General features: G+C 33.8%; 1 long non-coding RNA gene across 1 annotated transcript in view; it reads left to right on the top strand.

Annotated features, from left to right (window-relative positions):
* LOC111413818 (uncharacterized) overlaps positions 1-17,721 on the top strand; it is a 65,490-nt gene that overhangs the window by 385 nt on the left and 47,384 nt on the right. The gene's annotated exons all lie outside the window — the stretch shown is intronic.

Genomic DNA, 17,721 nt, shown 5'->3' with positions numbered 1-17,721 from the left:
GAACTAATCTTTTTAACCTGCTATAATAGTCATACTTTAAAACCGAGGTTAAAAACATTTTCTTAAACAAGAAATAAACAGCTTTAATTTTCTATGAAATCAATTCTTAATTTTAAATTAAATAAGCTTATAATAGCTTTCTAGAAAAAAATAAATCTAATTAACGATATTTTTCCAAAAATTGCTTGCTTATTAGTTATCGAACAAATTAATATTTTGCTCCTGTAAAATTGTTACAGGTCTCGATTGTAACCTCTCGCTTGAAAACAACCTTGACCACACTTTTTTATGGCTGATAAAAATAAATAGTTGTTGCCTGAAAATACAATAGCTAAAAGAGCAAGACACTTGAACTATTCAGATATCTTATTTATTGATATTATGCTAGATATATCAATACCCATTTTGTTTTGGTCATTATAAGGAGGTTTAACAAATGTTATTCTTAATCTCCATAGACTTAAACTTAATCAAACGAAATCGAATGTGATTGTATTTGGCCCAAAGAATCAAAAACAGATAGTCTTAAAAGAACTACGCATTATAGTGAACAATGAAGTCTTGCCAATTCAGAAATCAGTTAAAAATTTGGTCATTGTGAACAAGTGCATTCAGAAAGCTTATAGCAGTTTAAGAATTATCTATAACAATAGAGTTTTTGTGAATCGTAAATCAAAAATTCATTCTATGTGAAAGCTTAGTTCTATCCATATTTAACTACGGTGATGCCCTGTATGCACCGCTTTTGTCATACATATTAAAGAATAAAATTCAAAAGGTACAGAATAATTGTATTAGACTGATATTTGGTTTAAAACGCAGAGATCACGTAAACTGTAAGTTGACCACTTTGAAATAGTAAAACATGCAGAGAAGAAGATCACTACCTCCGTATCTGTCAAAAAGGTACGTCTTCGTGCGGACGTGCGCTCGGTCAATGTTAGATTTAGGGGTAGATTATATCCACCAATATCCACCAACCGCAAGTTTTAAAAGATGTTTTTCATAGAAGATATGCAAAGTAATAAACAAACTTCCTCCTTGGTGTGTATTGGTTGAGTGCGCGTCTTTAACCATTTTCAAAAGGCGCTATGCTGTTTTTTTGTTTGGGCAGCAGTGTTCTTAACCCCATTTATGCTTTGTTTTTTTTTTTTCTAACTATGGTTTCTGGGAGAACCCTTTCGGACATGTTTATTGGAAATTTCGAGGAAACTTTACTTGTACGATTTGTGTAACTTCTTTTGATTCTTTTTTAATTGCTTCAGTAATTAACTTCTGTTTTTCTCTTTTGAACCTCATCATAAGTTTGATCATCGTAGATATTTATTTTAAGTATTTTCTTCTTGTACTTGTAATTGTTTTTGTATACACCTGATGATGAATAAACCATTATTATTATAATTATAGAAAAACATGTATAATGAACAAAGAAAATGTGAAGATATGAGGAGAATCACAGATACCGCCGAGAGCTGATCGTGATTATCTAAAAAAAATGGTACTGCTTGCTTTCGGGTGTTTTACCGACTGTGAGCTCTTGTTTGTTGTTCTACTCTTATTTCTGTCGTCATTAGAGGCTCAATATCATGGTTTCACATATTCTTTGTATGCAGTACTCAGCCTTGTCATTTACTATGATTTCGTTCATATCTTTTATTACCACAGCCAGACCGTCTGCATAGGCCAGAAAGTTTCACCAATCTTGGACCATTGCGAAAGTTCGCTTTTCGTTTTTCAAAAACTTCTTACAATAGACATTCAAAGTTGTATGTTCTATACACTTCTCAAAAATTTTGGAAAACACGAATGTATACTCATCGGATTTTAAGTCCTCAAAGGTTATTGATTTTTTAATTTTGGGCCTTATTACCTTTGATCTCACACTTTCATCAATTCGGAAACTTAACAATAAAGACCATTGTGTGAATATTCAATACAAATAATTATCGCCCCTTTTATCATATTATCATAATCTGTAATAAAGGAGTTCAAGTCTCGATTTACATTATTAAAGTCTCGTTTGTGTGTATAGAGTTATTGTTAAATACAACCTATTTGTTTGCTTGTATTGTTTGTGATGCGAGTTGGAAAAGCAAAAAATCTGTTGTATAAAAAGTATAAGATCAATGAATTTCCGTGAATAATTCAAATTATTAAGAAGTCATAATTTCGCCTCACATGTACTAAGACTTTAATGTCATTTATCAAGTAAATGTCCCTTTTAGGCATTGAACGGATAATAAAAACACAAAGAGCATATTTTATGCCATTACTTTAATGGAAGAAACCGATATCTACGATTACGTTTAGGTTCAATACTTTATTGCTTTTAGAATTAAAAATTACTTGTTAATTCAATTTTTGTTTAAACCAATTTTTATCATTTTTGTTCATAAATAAAATTATTAATAAATTATTTTAGATATTTTTAGTAAACAATAAAAGACATTGACAATGATTACCACCTGGTAGGATTTATACATGACAACATCATTTTCCGAACAAAACGTATGGTTGTCTAAAAATTACTTCTTCGCTGTAGGCCGAAGTCTCATGTCAACGTCCATTAACGTAGCTCTTTGAGGCATCTAAAATACGGTATTTACAGTTGGAATCGACAAATTTATGTTCCCGTACTTGAATAGTAACCATTTCACGGACTGGCGATACCAGAAGACATAATTCAGAGCGTCTAGTCGCCGCCCCAGACACAACCCCACTTACACTTTCATAATTATAAATCTCCCCGAACGTGACATTAGATTTAATTGTCGCGAACGTCCCAAATAGTTATATATAGCTCCGCAAATGGCTTTGTTTATATAGAGTTGAAGCATTTGGTTTAGCTCTTTTGTGATATTATATGGATGAGACTGCGATGAAAAGATGAAAATACAATAGCTGTCTGTGTTGATTTTAAATGAAATGTGAGAGGGTTGGTATTTCTAATGCGTCTAAGAGAAAAGAGGCGTAAAGTGACAGATTTTCCCATCGTGGTCCTGTGGTATTTCGTTCCGGGTGCAGTGTGCGAGGTCTAGATTAAAAATGCCCCCGGCACGTTCTGAAACGTTCTCAGTTCGTTTCAGTTTAAATCAAATAACTGTACTGGATTTTACCCGAGGGGTCGCTAAACTTGTTACCAACTCTTTATTGATGCAACTATGGAACGCGGCAACATCTGCCTACTCGCGATTTATATCGCACACTAAAAACATTCCAATTATAACTTTGATTTAATCTTGAAAATAATTAACTTAGTCAAATCTTATCAATTCCATTTTCAATATTAAATAAATATTCATAACCACAATGTATAATGTAAATCATTTCTTAACCTTTACAGTTCAATCCTATTGTTATAACGTATAAGTAAGTCGATACGGACAAAACATATATAGAAATGGGTTTATTTACATTCAGTTATGGTACGGAGTGTATAAAACCGAGCAAAGGGATCGGTTTTACGAGCATCGACGACGAATCTCGTCGCGACCATGTTACAATACCGCCTTTACTACTCTTTATAATTGTAGCTGCACCTAAAACCAATCGCGAGCCATAAAGCGTTAAGGTACGCACTCGGCTAACACGTGTCAGCACGCACGTTACATGGAACAGTTTACAATTACCTGAGTGCGAGTTCACGTAACGATCGTGTCAAGTAGTTAAAGCCAGCGAGAATTGCAAGTACTTTACAGGCGGCAGTAAATCTGTAGATGTGTATTCGGGCAGAACGTCAAATCAAAACTTAACTGCAATGGGTAAGGTACTAAATGGTTAATGTACGATTAATCACAAAAGAAAAATCATTTAAAATTGTATCAAATATTTTAACAATTATGTAAAAGAAGTAAAATTATAAGAATAATTGTCTTTTATCAAATTAATCCTGGGGCCATTACCGTTGTGATAATCAATAGTTACCATGTAACAAACTATAATACTATCTGTTAATACATACTTACTGTCGTCTATATTATGATATATAGATATTCTGAGTTTCATCAGCACGTCATTCTTCTCTAAAACATCATCCTTCTATTTGGCCTAGTTTGCCTGATATTTTCTGATAGAACCATACGGTTCTGTTACTAAATGTGTAACCCAGTCTTTCTCAACAGTTGGTGACGTATCATCTACGCCTGTACAGTTTGCATACACCAGGCTAAGTTGTCAATCCATTGAAACCAGTGTTGGTTTATGCACAACCTTGATCATAGACTCGAGAAAGGTATTTAAGACCGGTTTTTTAAATTTCATTTTTAGATCATTTACACAGGTTTTTTGTTTGATCAGGGCCTAGTATATTGATGGTACGGTCAACATGCTGGTTGTCGAGTCGTTCACCTTGTCCCCATTCAATATTAAAGGAGTTAAGCAGACGATACTTTGGATCCTGTACTATACAATTTAGTTTTGTTGGAATAGAGAGTGGTATCATTAAGCCAACAATTTTTAGGAATGTTGACGATTTGCCGATCATGGCAACACAGTTGAGGAAGTGAAAATAATGTTACAGTATGCTACGTCTTATTTTGAACGGAATTAACTCTGCAATGTGTCCTTGAAGAAGTGGGAGATGATCCAGTAAATGATGTAAAACATATTAAACGGCCTCGTTCTGAACATTCAAACGAGGAACTTTTACGATGAGCTACGTAATTACGTCATTTCAAACAGTATTTAAACTAGGACTGTTAACAAAAACGTTTGCAATACGCACAGACAATTACAAATTTTGTGAAACCACGTCCCAATAAACCAATTAAGCAAAATCTCAAAGTAATGTTTGTGATGAGAAACTTGTATTTGCAGAAGATATTCTTTGCAAAGAGATTCTTTTCGTAAAGTGGCTACGGTATAGTCAATCAGTACATGACAAGGTTTTAAGAAATTTATTTATACAAGAAAATCTACCACAAGAATATGTGAACTAACAAACCTCAGTAAAATGTTTATAATAAGAAGATAGAGGAAAAATCAGAAATTTCTGTGTACATTCAAAATCACAATTTCAAATTTTAACATTGTAACAAAAGCTGGTTTCAATATACTTACAAAGATTTACGGAACCTTACCTTAATACAGATCTACTTTCACACCTGCAGGTGGCTTCATATAACTCTTCTGCATTCTTACCGTTACTGAACGTTTTACAAGATGGAGTGTTGCAAAAACGTTTAGTAGCTTGGAGTGTCGCATAATCACACATATGTCGTCTCGTCTTGACATATGTTGGAAGTTATAAAATTTATGAAGAAAGCTGTCGCAGTTTTTCCCCTATAGTTATTTACAATTATAAATAGTAGTACACTAATCAGTGTAGTTGTGTTATCACATCTTCACAAAAAATAGTACTCCACCCTACGCAATTAGAACGAAGATACGCAATTATAATTAACTACCGATTCTATAACATTCTCTTCTTGAATATTATATATAATATATAAATATAAATGTAAAATGCACGAATAAAGTTTATTTAATAAACCATGTAACCAGCTAAGAAAAACTATAAACGTATTATTCATATTCAGATTATACAACAGAAATATAGAATGGCGTTTATAAAATAGATCGACTGCTAAAAAACTAAAAAAAATTGTACCGTAATTTTGTTTCTTCCTTTGTACAGCACAACCTTATTTTGAATCAATTTTAATTACTCAAGAAACCTCAAAAAACTGAAATACTAAAATTCAAAAGTCAAACAAACCTTAAACCTATTAAGAAAACCGGTCCAACACTCTTTAAGGACTTATGTATCTAATTGTACAATTGTATTTTATGTGTTAGGTAAACATCAACATTATGAGTATCCGCGCGGACCCTAGCTTTATTATACAGGTAAAATGGAGTTGTGAAGAAGAAAATATTATGGTATAAACACAAGAAGTAAATGGTAATGCGTACTGTTTCACGGATTGTATTAAAATTATTAACTGTGCTGGCATCTTCAGTGCATTGTCGTAGTATGCCGACATGAGACTACCCAATGCACTGACGTCTGCCTCTTTCCAAAGGGGACCAACAGGAAGAACGGGAGAAATCTCGGATAGACCACAATAACACACAAGAAGTAAATATTTCTACGTCGTATCATATTCAGCAATCCGGCTGATTCCATGGATACTACAAATAAGCCGTAGACAAGAATTTTGGAGCTTTCGATTTTATCGATGTAGACTCTATGAAGACAAAAGTGATAAATCAGAGAGAATTCACAAAGTTCTAAATATTGTCTCCAAAAGTGAGTCTATTACCACTAATTTGTCCACTATTTACGAACTATGTCCAAAACAGTAACTTACAACTTCCTGACATTAATTTGAAGATCAAGGTAGTAAATATTAGATAACTGTTTAGGAATGCAAGTGAAAACAAAACTGCCAGAAGACATAGAAACTTCTGCCATTTACTGACATAGAAAGCTGAAATAGGTAGAAAAGACATAATTCACAAACAAATATTTCGTTCAATATTTGAAACCAACAAAATACAATGTTACAAAATTCCCAACATAGACTAATGATTCAAGCACTGCGATATGTTTGTCCACAAAAGCAACTTTTATCTCCTAGCCAACCAAGGATATTTCCTAAGAGGTTTGTCTTATTTCCGGGACAAGTGGCCTCTCCACAAGCACAGAGACCAACTCCTATACCTAGGCACATCTAATGAATAACGAACAACACTTAAAAGTCAAGCCTCCTCATCAAATTAAAGCCACATTAAAAATTGTGTATGTTCACTTCTACATCTCTCTACAATAATTAAATGATACTTTCAATATTTTATTCTTAACAACTAACTCAAATAAACCTTCTACAAATAAAAAAAACGGTTTTCCTAAAAAACAACATGACCGTTGTGGTTGTTGCAATTATGTATAAGGTATACAATGACAAAGTAATAGTAAACTTAACTAAAGTGGTATGATATGGAAAAATTCTTAGAATTGAGCTCTGCTGAACACCGGATATGATGACAGCTATAAGGTATGACTAAGTGGGTATAAATGTTACTAATATAAGTAGGTTAGGAGTGAGAAGGTCAATTAATAAGGTTGTTATGAAACATAAGAAGGTTAGTTGTTGCAACGTTAGCATGAAGTTTAGTATAAGTAGAGTGTAAATGAATGTAATAGGAGAAGACGATACGAAACTGTGAACACGTTATTCGAGTAATGTAAATACAAACGTTAATTACCTAAAGAGATCTTTATTATATATCTTTCGTAAAATTCAAGAATAACGTAAGTTATTACACAGCAATACTACATCGATTACCGTTAACCGTTACTATCTGCTTCCCTGTAGATAGGTAACTCTACTTCAAATGAATGGATCTCAAAGATAGAGTATCAGGATGAATTTGTTTCTAAAGCATTAAAAAATTCAAAAGAATTAAAATTATTATCGAAATAATGCGATTATAAAGCTATTAAAAATTATAAACAAGTTGGTAAGATGTCTTAATTGTTAAGATGATGACAACGATATATACTAATGAAGTACTATAATTAGGGGTTTTAGGGATTGGTGTTACCAATGCGCACTCCAAATGTTAGAGTGCACTGAATGTTCTACGTAATAATTTATCAAATGGCACAAGAAAGGCAGATTTTGCCATCAATTTTTCATACTTCTGATTTACTTCTGATTTACTAACAGAAGGTAAAATTTCTTGCAACCCTCGAAAGTTTGTTAGCCCAATACAACTCAATCAATTCAATATTTCCTATTCAGTTCGTTTGAGTGCTAAGAAAAAAAATTATTTCGCCGTTCAAGCAAACGTTGTTTTAAGTAATTGTGTAAAGAATGGAGGGCGATAGACTCGTTGAAAACACAAAAATAAATAACCTAGTAGGAAAAAAATCACCCAAAATGATGGCGAGTTTTGTTGGATCTCACCTTCCTGAGAGGACGTGTTGCCAATGTACAGGCAATAACCTAACAATATGAATATCCGTATTAGAAAGAAGAAGTGTATAGTTTAGGAAGTAAACCAAACACCTATTTCGATGGAACAGTTTACTTTGAAAAGTCTATTTCAGTTGACTCTTGAAACTTGATGTTTCATCAAACATAACGACGCGCGACGTTTGACAAAATTGCTGATGTAAAGATACAATGCGATCAAGAAAGCCGGTCCGCTAAAAACTACTTTCCCAAGCGCTTCATGCCAATACTTACTGCCCTCGTCACAGCGGTCACACCCTCCTTCCACTTGTTTTAATAGTGGTGGGGAAATGGGTGGAAACTTTTAGTTTAGTAAACATAACCTTAAAAACTCGCACGCACAAAATTACAAATGTTACTCTCGTTAAACAAAATTCGAAATAAATTCTCTCTGGAGTTAAATTGGTGGATGTAAATTTAAATTATGATGGAAATAATTAAAAAGGATTAATTAATAAAAAGAAAACTCTTGAAACTATTCTTTTGTAATTAATTTATTTCATAAATCAAAAAAAGATCTTTTATTTTATTATAAAAATAAAGGTTTAGAAGTTCTAAATGCTGACCATTCTTTTCTAAACATAAAGTGATTCTCTGCAGTTATTTTCTTTTCTAAACATAAAGTTGCTCTGCAGTTATTTGTTGAACATTGTGTCGTATTGCATCTTCCAATTCTTCTATGGTCTGTAAACGGTTTTTGTAGACAGAATTTTTGAAATTACCGAATAAAAAGAAATTTAGTGGGGTTAGATCGGGTGAGTGAGGTGGCCAACATCCTCTACCGATTACTCAATCATCATAAAATTCATGAAGGAATCTTTTATTTGTTCGTGCAGTTGCATTGTCATGTTGAAAAAATCCTTCTTCCAATTCATCATCATGTAATTATTCAATGAATTCTTGTAACAAACCACTTTGACAATTTTCCTAATGTCATGACATAAGGTAATTCACTATATTTTCCAGGCATGTCTCCCTAAATTCCTCTACACAAAGACTTGTTGAATATTTTCATACCCCATTTTGATCTTTTACTCCATTTCGAAGATAAGATTGGAGAAGAAACTTTGAAACTTGTCTTCTTCTAAGGTGAACGGCATGATTTAACCTAAAAATAAATCAACGAAATTTATACCAAACCGATTTAAAATAAAATAATTATTTACCTTAGAGAAAAATCACAATCTAATTTTTATCTTAATAAAGACAGATAATATGTATTAAATAAAACCGCAATAAATTCATAATGAAATATTGAATCACCAAACGCCAAAACCAAGAACACGACTCTGAGCTCAGCTGATCGAAACCATTGAAACTAAAAATCGATATCACCTCGTCGACCAATAAGAACGATGAAAATTAAAAACAAGTAGAGATGGGAGGAGGCTGTGACGAGGACAGTAAGTATTGGTATCAAGCGTTTGGGAAAGTAGTTTTTAGCGGACCGGCTTTTTTGATCTCTCGGTAGCTTTATATTAGTATATCACAAAGTCGAGAGAGTTGTGTTGGCAATAAGAGCCAGCTACGTTTTGATAATAATTAGAGAACGACGAAAGTATTAAAAAATAGTATATCTTCCTGCATTAGGTGGGTTTGTCAAAGTAATAACAAAATTAATTTCTTAAATGCGTACAAGTACATTTGTGTATAAATGTACAAACCTGTGAATGCATTATTGCTCTTGAATAGAACCCGGTCAGCAATAAAACACAGAAAGCAATATAATCGATTGCTGCTTAAGTTCTCGCCAAACACCGCGTAAGCCAGGTCAACACTACATTTGCCGTGCACGTTCGTCGGTTATAAATCTACCATCTAATCTTGCGGGAGAGTTATGGTAAATACCGCGAATGGGCTCGAGGTATTCCGTTTTTGTAGTGAGTCGTAAATTTCGTGAAGATGTTTCAATAAGATAAACAGCTAATTACTTTTGAAATTTCGCTTTTGGCATCATGCTGTCCGGTAAATATAAGATCCCAATTTACACTTCAAACAAGAGTTTGTACTTGTAAAATGTTAATTTTGTTTGCATTTATTTCTGTTCAGTAAAGAATTTCATTAAATTTAATGTAACAATGTGTTGAGTATTTAACCCAAAGATCCCGGTTTAATTGCCTGTTTTGCGGTTGTATAACGTACGTCTAACGCTAAGGGAAGCCCTTTGCTTAACATACAAGGTTTCCCTTTCATCATTGCTCGCATACATCGGTGGTGCGTTTATTTGTACTCCACTAGGGTCTGCCCATGCAAACGTCCTAAACAAATAAAGAGTGTACCCGCCCCTATTTTGAATAGTGTATAGTAGGACGGGGAGAAAGACTGACAATCCAGTGCTGGTACGTATCATTTACCCGTCGGGCTAATAAGTGACCGCCACGTTGTACAAACCTTAACCACCCACTAAACCCGACCACGTTGACGTCGAAGGGAATCTCAAATGAAAACCGATACTCAAACAACGAATATTTTAAACGACGAGGTCGTTCGTCTCTACAATAAAGAGCTAAGGTTACGAGGTGCTACTAATTACTTTCGTGTGGGAAAGTCACATTAAGGTGCAGCTATTAAAATTTATAAAAAATGTAGAACAATCGAGGTTGTTTGCAAAATTTTACTTAATATGGTATAATAACCTAATATTAATATAAAAACACAAAAATCGTGACTATAACTTAAATTATTACCTTGCTGCCTTGTACAAACCGTTGATTACGACCTAAGAGTGTTGCAACTGCGTTTGTTGGTGTTCGAACGAATAAAAATCATCGCCGTTAGAAATTTATTGTTTTAATTAAGTCCGTTTAGAACCGTTGCAAAATAACTCGCAGCTTTAAACATTGAATTGAGTTAGTTTTAATTGCTTACCATTGCTTGCTGGTATTACGGTCTGACACTATTAATTATTACGTAAGAATGGTTATAAAACCTAACAATTATCTTTCTGTAAGTTAGTTCTAAATGACGAGACCCACTAACAAAAAAGTTTAAGAATGAAAATCTCTTTTTTATGTTTAAAGACCATTTTATCGTTTTTTTACCACACGTTGTGTCCGAAGAAAGAAAGACGAACGAACTTACGTTTACTGTAATTGCCGGAACAACGAGCTCACAGCCTCTCGGGTTTACTGGGCAATTAAGGTTATACAATGTAGCACAAAAAAGAGCTTTTGAGACAACAACAACGTAAGAGATTTAAAACATCACGCGAACACAGTTGTCGTCGCGTTTCAGAGTGAACGAAGCTGTCCTGTGCACACTTTGTGTTCTCATGCGAAAGATTGATACCGTGCACTAACGAAATAATCCGTTTTCGTGGTTGTCGACGGTTGTAGGTTGCAGAGGAAGAAACCGAAAGGGCCGCACTTGAAAAATGCCCCAGGGCTTAATAGTTTTCTAAACATTAAAGCGGGCAATTAATAACGTACCCCGGCAATTAATAACTACCGTATCCGAGTAAATGCTACCCATACGTCATACCTGGAAAAGGAAACGTTACCGCAATATATCAACACGAACCGTTCGCTTTTCTATCATGGTTCTACTGTCTATCTTAGTAATGTTGAAACGAAACGATCGACATTTTTAATAAATAACTATTTGAACTACCGCTACATAAATCGATCAAGATTTGTAAAAATCTACGTAAATTTATTACTTAATTACATGTTCAAAATGGTATATCAAGATTTAAGGTTAACAACCACTCTAGGCAATTGTATCAATTGAAACTACTAATGATATGCTAAGTCGTCTCGACTAATCAAAACACAAATGCCTAGGGTTATGATTAGAAATCGATTATTTCATTGTTTGAAAGATTTAGGACATAATTTGCTGGATTTATACATCAAAAAGTCAACCATGAATTTATGGCAATTAAAGTTAAGTTGCTAAGATTTCCACCATTGTGAGATTTTGACTTACCGTAGTATGAAAAGAAGAATATTGATCTCTGTAAAGATGACGCTTTTACGCCGATTGTTGCAATTACTTTAAATTGCCAAAGAGTGAAACTCGTTATAGTCGTGTTGCATTATAATCAATACAGAGGATCAGAAACGAAAGCTTTCTTGCTGCTCCTGAAGTTAGCTAAAGGAAAAGCTTTCTATCGCTGAAAAGCTTTGTTTAATGTAAATATGCCCGTGAAATTTTCAATATTGTATTTTAATATTTCGAACATTTTTGACACACTAACAAGTCCAAAATGCAAAAAAAAAAACGATCACACTGATTTACTGTTTCTATACAAAAAAATTCAAATAAATATATCACTCAGATCAACCGTTTTATTTCACTAAACTACATCACAACTGTTTCTTTTTCTTGAACCAATACAAAAATAAATCAATAAAAATCATGTTAAACACTATTAACTAAGTATAATAAATATACTTTATTGTATATTATTTGTATATATATAAATCCAGACTTTGTACCTAGAAGCATTGAAAAAAGGCGTGTTAAAGTGTGTAATTTAGTTAAATTAAAACAATTTAAAACGAACTTTAATTAGAACATCGTATGACAACTTGAAACTTGGAAGAGGAACTTGAGCAACTAAACTAATTTACAAATGCAGAGAAGTTTTGGTGTAATTCCATCAATGTGCAATTCTATTATGATTGGTATATGATAGAGGAAAAGATTTTAGTAGCAAAGTGCTGAATAAATTTGTATCCAAAAGGAATTTATAGTTGAAGGAAAATATCGAGAAAACACATTACCCGATGAAGTAATGCGAAAGAGTTAGTTCAATGTTAGAAAAATGTAGGTATCTATTGAAAAACAGTACTACTAGTATATTACTAGAACTTTCTTAAATTTAGTTTTCAAGTAAATAGTACGATCTGCTCTACTACAAAGAAAACAGTTCCTGCTAGAACCTGAAAAAATGATGTGACATTATATTACCTAAAGCAAAGATTTCTAATAAGACATTTAAAAGTTCAAAACAAGTTTCGAATAAACCGCAAAAAATGATTCACATAGAAAATATATCTTAAAATCCACATTGAGTATAGATAGATATTCGAATAACACGAACTCCTGACATCATGTTATTCCTATTGTCGTCAAGTATAACTGACAATGAGGCATGTATAATTCTTAAAGACATAAATGTTATAATATGTTGCGATTATTGATTAGACAAGATGGACAATACATTTCTGTTCGACCTGAACTGGATTTAAAACGGAAATGCAAAGTTGTTTACACTGCATAATTGAATAGAAAATAGATGTCATGGATGAAAATGCAAAAGACAAAAAAGATCAAAACTAGCGATTTATAATGGATCAGTAGTATTCTTACGGCTTCACTCACTAACACCTCTGCAATGTGACACAAAACCTAGCTTTTTGTATATACTTCAATGTCTTTTTTCTATCACTACGGTTCTTACCTTTATACTTTTCTTTCAGCCTCTCTCCTTTCTACCCAGTCTCTTTCTTTCTTTAATCGCTGTTTAATCTCTTTCTTCCATTTTCAATCTTCCATTTGTACCCCACTCCATTCTTTCTTCGTAGTTAATCTTCTTCTTTCCTTTCCAACCTCTGCTCAATATCTTTTTCTCTATCATCAGTCTCTTTCCAGCTTTTTTCTTTTTTTGTCTTCTCCCGTTCCTACTCTTGTGCTCTTCTTCTGGTTTCTTCCGTTGCTACCCAGTTTTTAATATCTTTCTTTGGTTATCAGTCTAGGTCTTGTTTTTCTAATTTCTGTTTAATAACTTTCTTCTACCAGAAGTTTCTCTCTAGGCTTCTCTATACTCCCGTGCTGGCCTTTGCAGTCTCATTTTGATCTCTTTCCTTTCTACAGTCTTCTGTAATCGTCCAGTCTTTTCTTCTGTTACCAGTCATATTTATTCATTACCTATTTATTACTTCATTCCTTCTATAGCTAGTGTTTTTCTAGCTCTCCTCTTCCCTGTCAAGTCGTTTTCTTCTAAATTTACTTCTCTTTCGAGACTACCATAGATGTTTATCTTCTATCACAAATCTCTTTCTAGCCTTCTTCCTTTTTTTCTAAATGCGATCGAACCCTTAGTCTCTTCCCAATACTCCTTCTTTTGAGAGTGTCTCATTCTTGTCTTATCAGTTTTTGTTCGAAATATATATCTTCTATTAGCAACCTTTTCCAATATCTTTCCTACGATTCCAGTATGTATTAAATTTCTTTTTTTTATTATCAGTCTCTTTCCAACCTCTATCCTCTTTGAACAGTCTTCTTCTGGGTTAAATTTCATTTTTCTACTATTAGTATCATTCAAATCTCCTTTCACTTTGCCCAGTCTCCTTGTTTTGCAACCTCTGTTTCGTATGTTTCTTGTATAGACTAGAGTCCTTCCAGCCTTCCAGGTTTTCTCTTGCCTTTATACTGTCCTTCCAGTCACCATTTTCTGGCCAGTCCCTAACTTCTATTACTACTCTCCTTCTTATCTTTCTCCTACTTTCTTCTATTATCTTCCTAAATCTATTTCATCAACGCCTATAATATTTTATAGAACAATAACAGTTTTTAGAATATTTTAAAATAACAAACAATATTTAATTTAACTTACTGCAGATGTAAATTTAGGAGAGATACCGTGTTATGTAAACTATTAGAAATAACGTATTGATTGTTCCATTAAAAATCATGAGACTTCTGAAGATGGCTTGTTGTTTAACTAGTTTACATTATGATGAGGGCACGACAAAATCTAACCCTTAATTTATGAAGATAAGGTTACATTAATTCACGATGTTAGTTTGAATTAAATATTTCGCGTGTAACCGAATTGGATGAATGTTGCAGTCTTCCTTACAAGTTACAAATTAACTCTAATTTAAGTACTTTACGTATTTTGAAAAACTCAATTTTAAAATAGTTAAAAACGTTTTCTTCGTAATTCCTTAAAAAAGAAATAAATAAAGAAAAGATTGACTTAAGATAATTATTTATTAATATGTTATAAGATGATATTAATGGTATTGACATACAGTATACTAATTAAATAAGTTCTTGCCTGCTATAGATTAGTTACAAACTCTAAACTTTACGAAACGTTAAGTTTAGGAAGTGAAATAAACTTTTGGGGTCTTTGACGTAACCCACCTGTTCAAACTTGAGAGAAGAGAACATTAAGGTACCGTAGGTTTAAACTAACACATATGACTGTTAAACTACCTTGCTTGGCCATTTACTAAGGTCACCGCACATAAAACAAAGCGTACCGTAGTGTGTGAAGTTCAAACAATTTCTCAAGAGCTTTATAAGCTTTGAAACGGCGAGTGTGATGGTTGGTAGAAATAAAGGAATAATAAATTTTGAAACGTTATTATATTACAAATTAACGTTCTTTCGGGAAATTAACTGTGATCCGGTTGTCAATGATATTTAAGTATTGTTTGTATAAATGCATATACCGGAAATGTAAGCTCATCTACCCTCGACAGTTATTATTTTTAACGGGGCAAATGCCCGCTAATCGAGAATTGACGAGGAGCAAACGTGGCGTTTGTTTGGAAAAGAATCACGCCGCGGCCCATTGTAAATAAGACCACCTCAGCCATCAAATAAACAAACGGTTATTCATAAATATTTAAAGAGCCCGGGAATTTCTATACTTTCCGAGATTTGGCCTTAAAACGAGCGCTACGGGTTTACGCGCCTTACCGCGATTTGGTACTCAAAATAAATATTTAGTCTATTGTGGCACTCAGTCTGTTTACGTTTCGGGACTAGTACGTGCTGCATGGTGTTTTTGCTCTATTAAAAATTTCATCGTTTGTGGTTTATTACTACATGGTCGTAAATGACATGTTTATAATAAGCAATAAAATTTATTAATTTCATTTTTTACTATATATCATCGTAAGCCTGAGAAATAACATTTAATATGTAAATCCGAGTCGTTGCCACATTAAATCAAAACATTCTTTTTTAAGATAGAATACCTTATTATACCCACAGTCTAATAAAGAAGGATTCCCCAATCAGATAATCCCTCCATTTAAATCGCGTTAATATCTTCGCCACATGACGGTCGGATGACGCATCTGCAACATAACTTTTTCCTTGGCTAATCGCGGTCTTTCTTTCCGCCTCCATCTCTCCCATAAAAATCAGAGTACGTTAAAGCAACGACGGCCGCGTAAATTAAGGGTTTAAGGGCGTATCTTATCTGTTTCAAGAGGCGCTCGCCGCCTACTTAAGGGGGTTATCTCAACCGATTGCCGGGAGAATTTAAATGATGACCTTATAGGATGCGACGTCGCACACCCACCTCGACTCATAATAATGTCCTCGGCCCCCAGATCCCACCACAATCCACGTGTGACTCAAAAAAACGAACAAAAAAATACACTCTTAAGTCGAGTTGCATTTATTAGTGAAAGGATTAACAACGTGCTCGACTTGCTAAGATTTTATAACGGCTATTAGAATAATTCTCAGGACTTAAGATGTAATTGCTTAAGGTTTTCAATCTGTCTGAATAAGTTAACTTGAAATTCTGAAAATAATGCTTTCGTTATTTACAAAGTGTTAATTTTATAAATTATATTTATTCTATAAATATTATTATAAACGGTTATGTGATTCCCATATTTCGAAAATAGTCCTGTGAAAACAACCCCTACATTCATACCTAATATATTACATAAACGGTGTTTACGTAGTCTCGACATCGTCTTAGGGCTTTTTTCGGCACCGCATCGCTTTTTTTTTGTGGAAATCTCGAAATTTTGTCACGAGAACCGGTTGAAAGGCCTTATCTGTTAGGCGCTTATGAAACGAAAACAGATGTCGCGCGAGGACAACAAACCCCCTTGTGTTTATACAGGCGCAAGATATACAACCCCGGGGCAACAAGGCCTCTCTGTAGCCAGCGTTGTCTGTCTCGGTGTTACTCTTGGACGATCTGTACCTCAACTACGGAACTCACTTAACTGGCCAGACGTTGGACCCTCAAATATGAAGTGGTTTATGTAGGGTCAAATTGTAATTAATCTGTATACGATGTGTTTTGAATGATGTACACTTAATGGGATTTAGGAAACAGTTTATGTTACAAGATAATTTTTTTTTATACGAATTGTTTTTTTAACAATTTTTTTTATACTTGTACATATGTAAGGGCTAGAGAAAAAAATCGAATAAAAGGGAAGCAAGTCATGGAGGAAATGCCAAGACGTCAATACTAAGAGGGTGAGATTCCTGGTGAGATTCCTATCAAAAATTGATGCGCGCCCAGACCGAACACGTACTCCGAATTGTACTCCATTCGTCCAACGAAATGTTCGAAAGGGTCGTGTTTATCACAACCTAGAACGTTGAATCTGGATGACAATGTCTGGGGAGGATTTAATCCCCAAGTAAGGGAATGCGGACACTGATCTAATCGCGTGTGTCCGTCAATACTCCGGGAAACAAGTCTAGACGGTACTAAAACTTCTGACAAAACATGTAGGGATCGGTAAGATGAAACTATACCATCAGATAGAATGGTGTAGATCCCTTTAATCATCTTAAAGTAGACCTAGTATTTACAGAATGAGACAAAAAGCCAATAAAAGTTAATTTATTGATAAACTCGCTTTCTTAAGATCGCTTTTAAAAAGATGAAACTCAATAATAGAATCTCTCTTTAGGATTTTGTTTGCCGTTCGCATCGGCAGTAAACACGAGAACTCGGAGAACTTTCTATATTATCCACTTAAAGTTCAATGTTTATTGAACAGCGAACCGGTCCGGTTCCATTAAAAATTACACGACA

The sequence above is a fragment of the Onthophagus taurus genome, chromosome 1 (assembly GCF_036711975.1).
Source record: "Onthophagus taurus isolate NC chromosome 1, IU_Otau_3.0, whole genome shotgun sequence".
NCBI classification, from domain to species: Eukaryota; Metazoa; Arthropoda; class Insecta; order Coleoptera; family Scarabaeidae; genus Onthophagus; species Onthophagus taurus.
The sequence above is the reverse complement of the archived record's forward strand: the minus strand, read 5'-3'. Positions and strand labels throughout refer to the sequence as shown.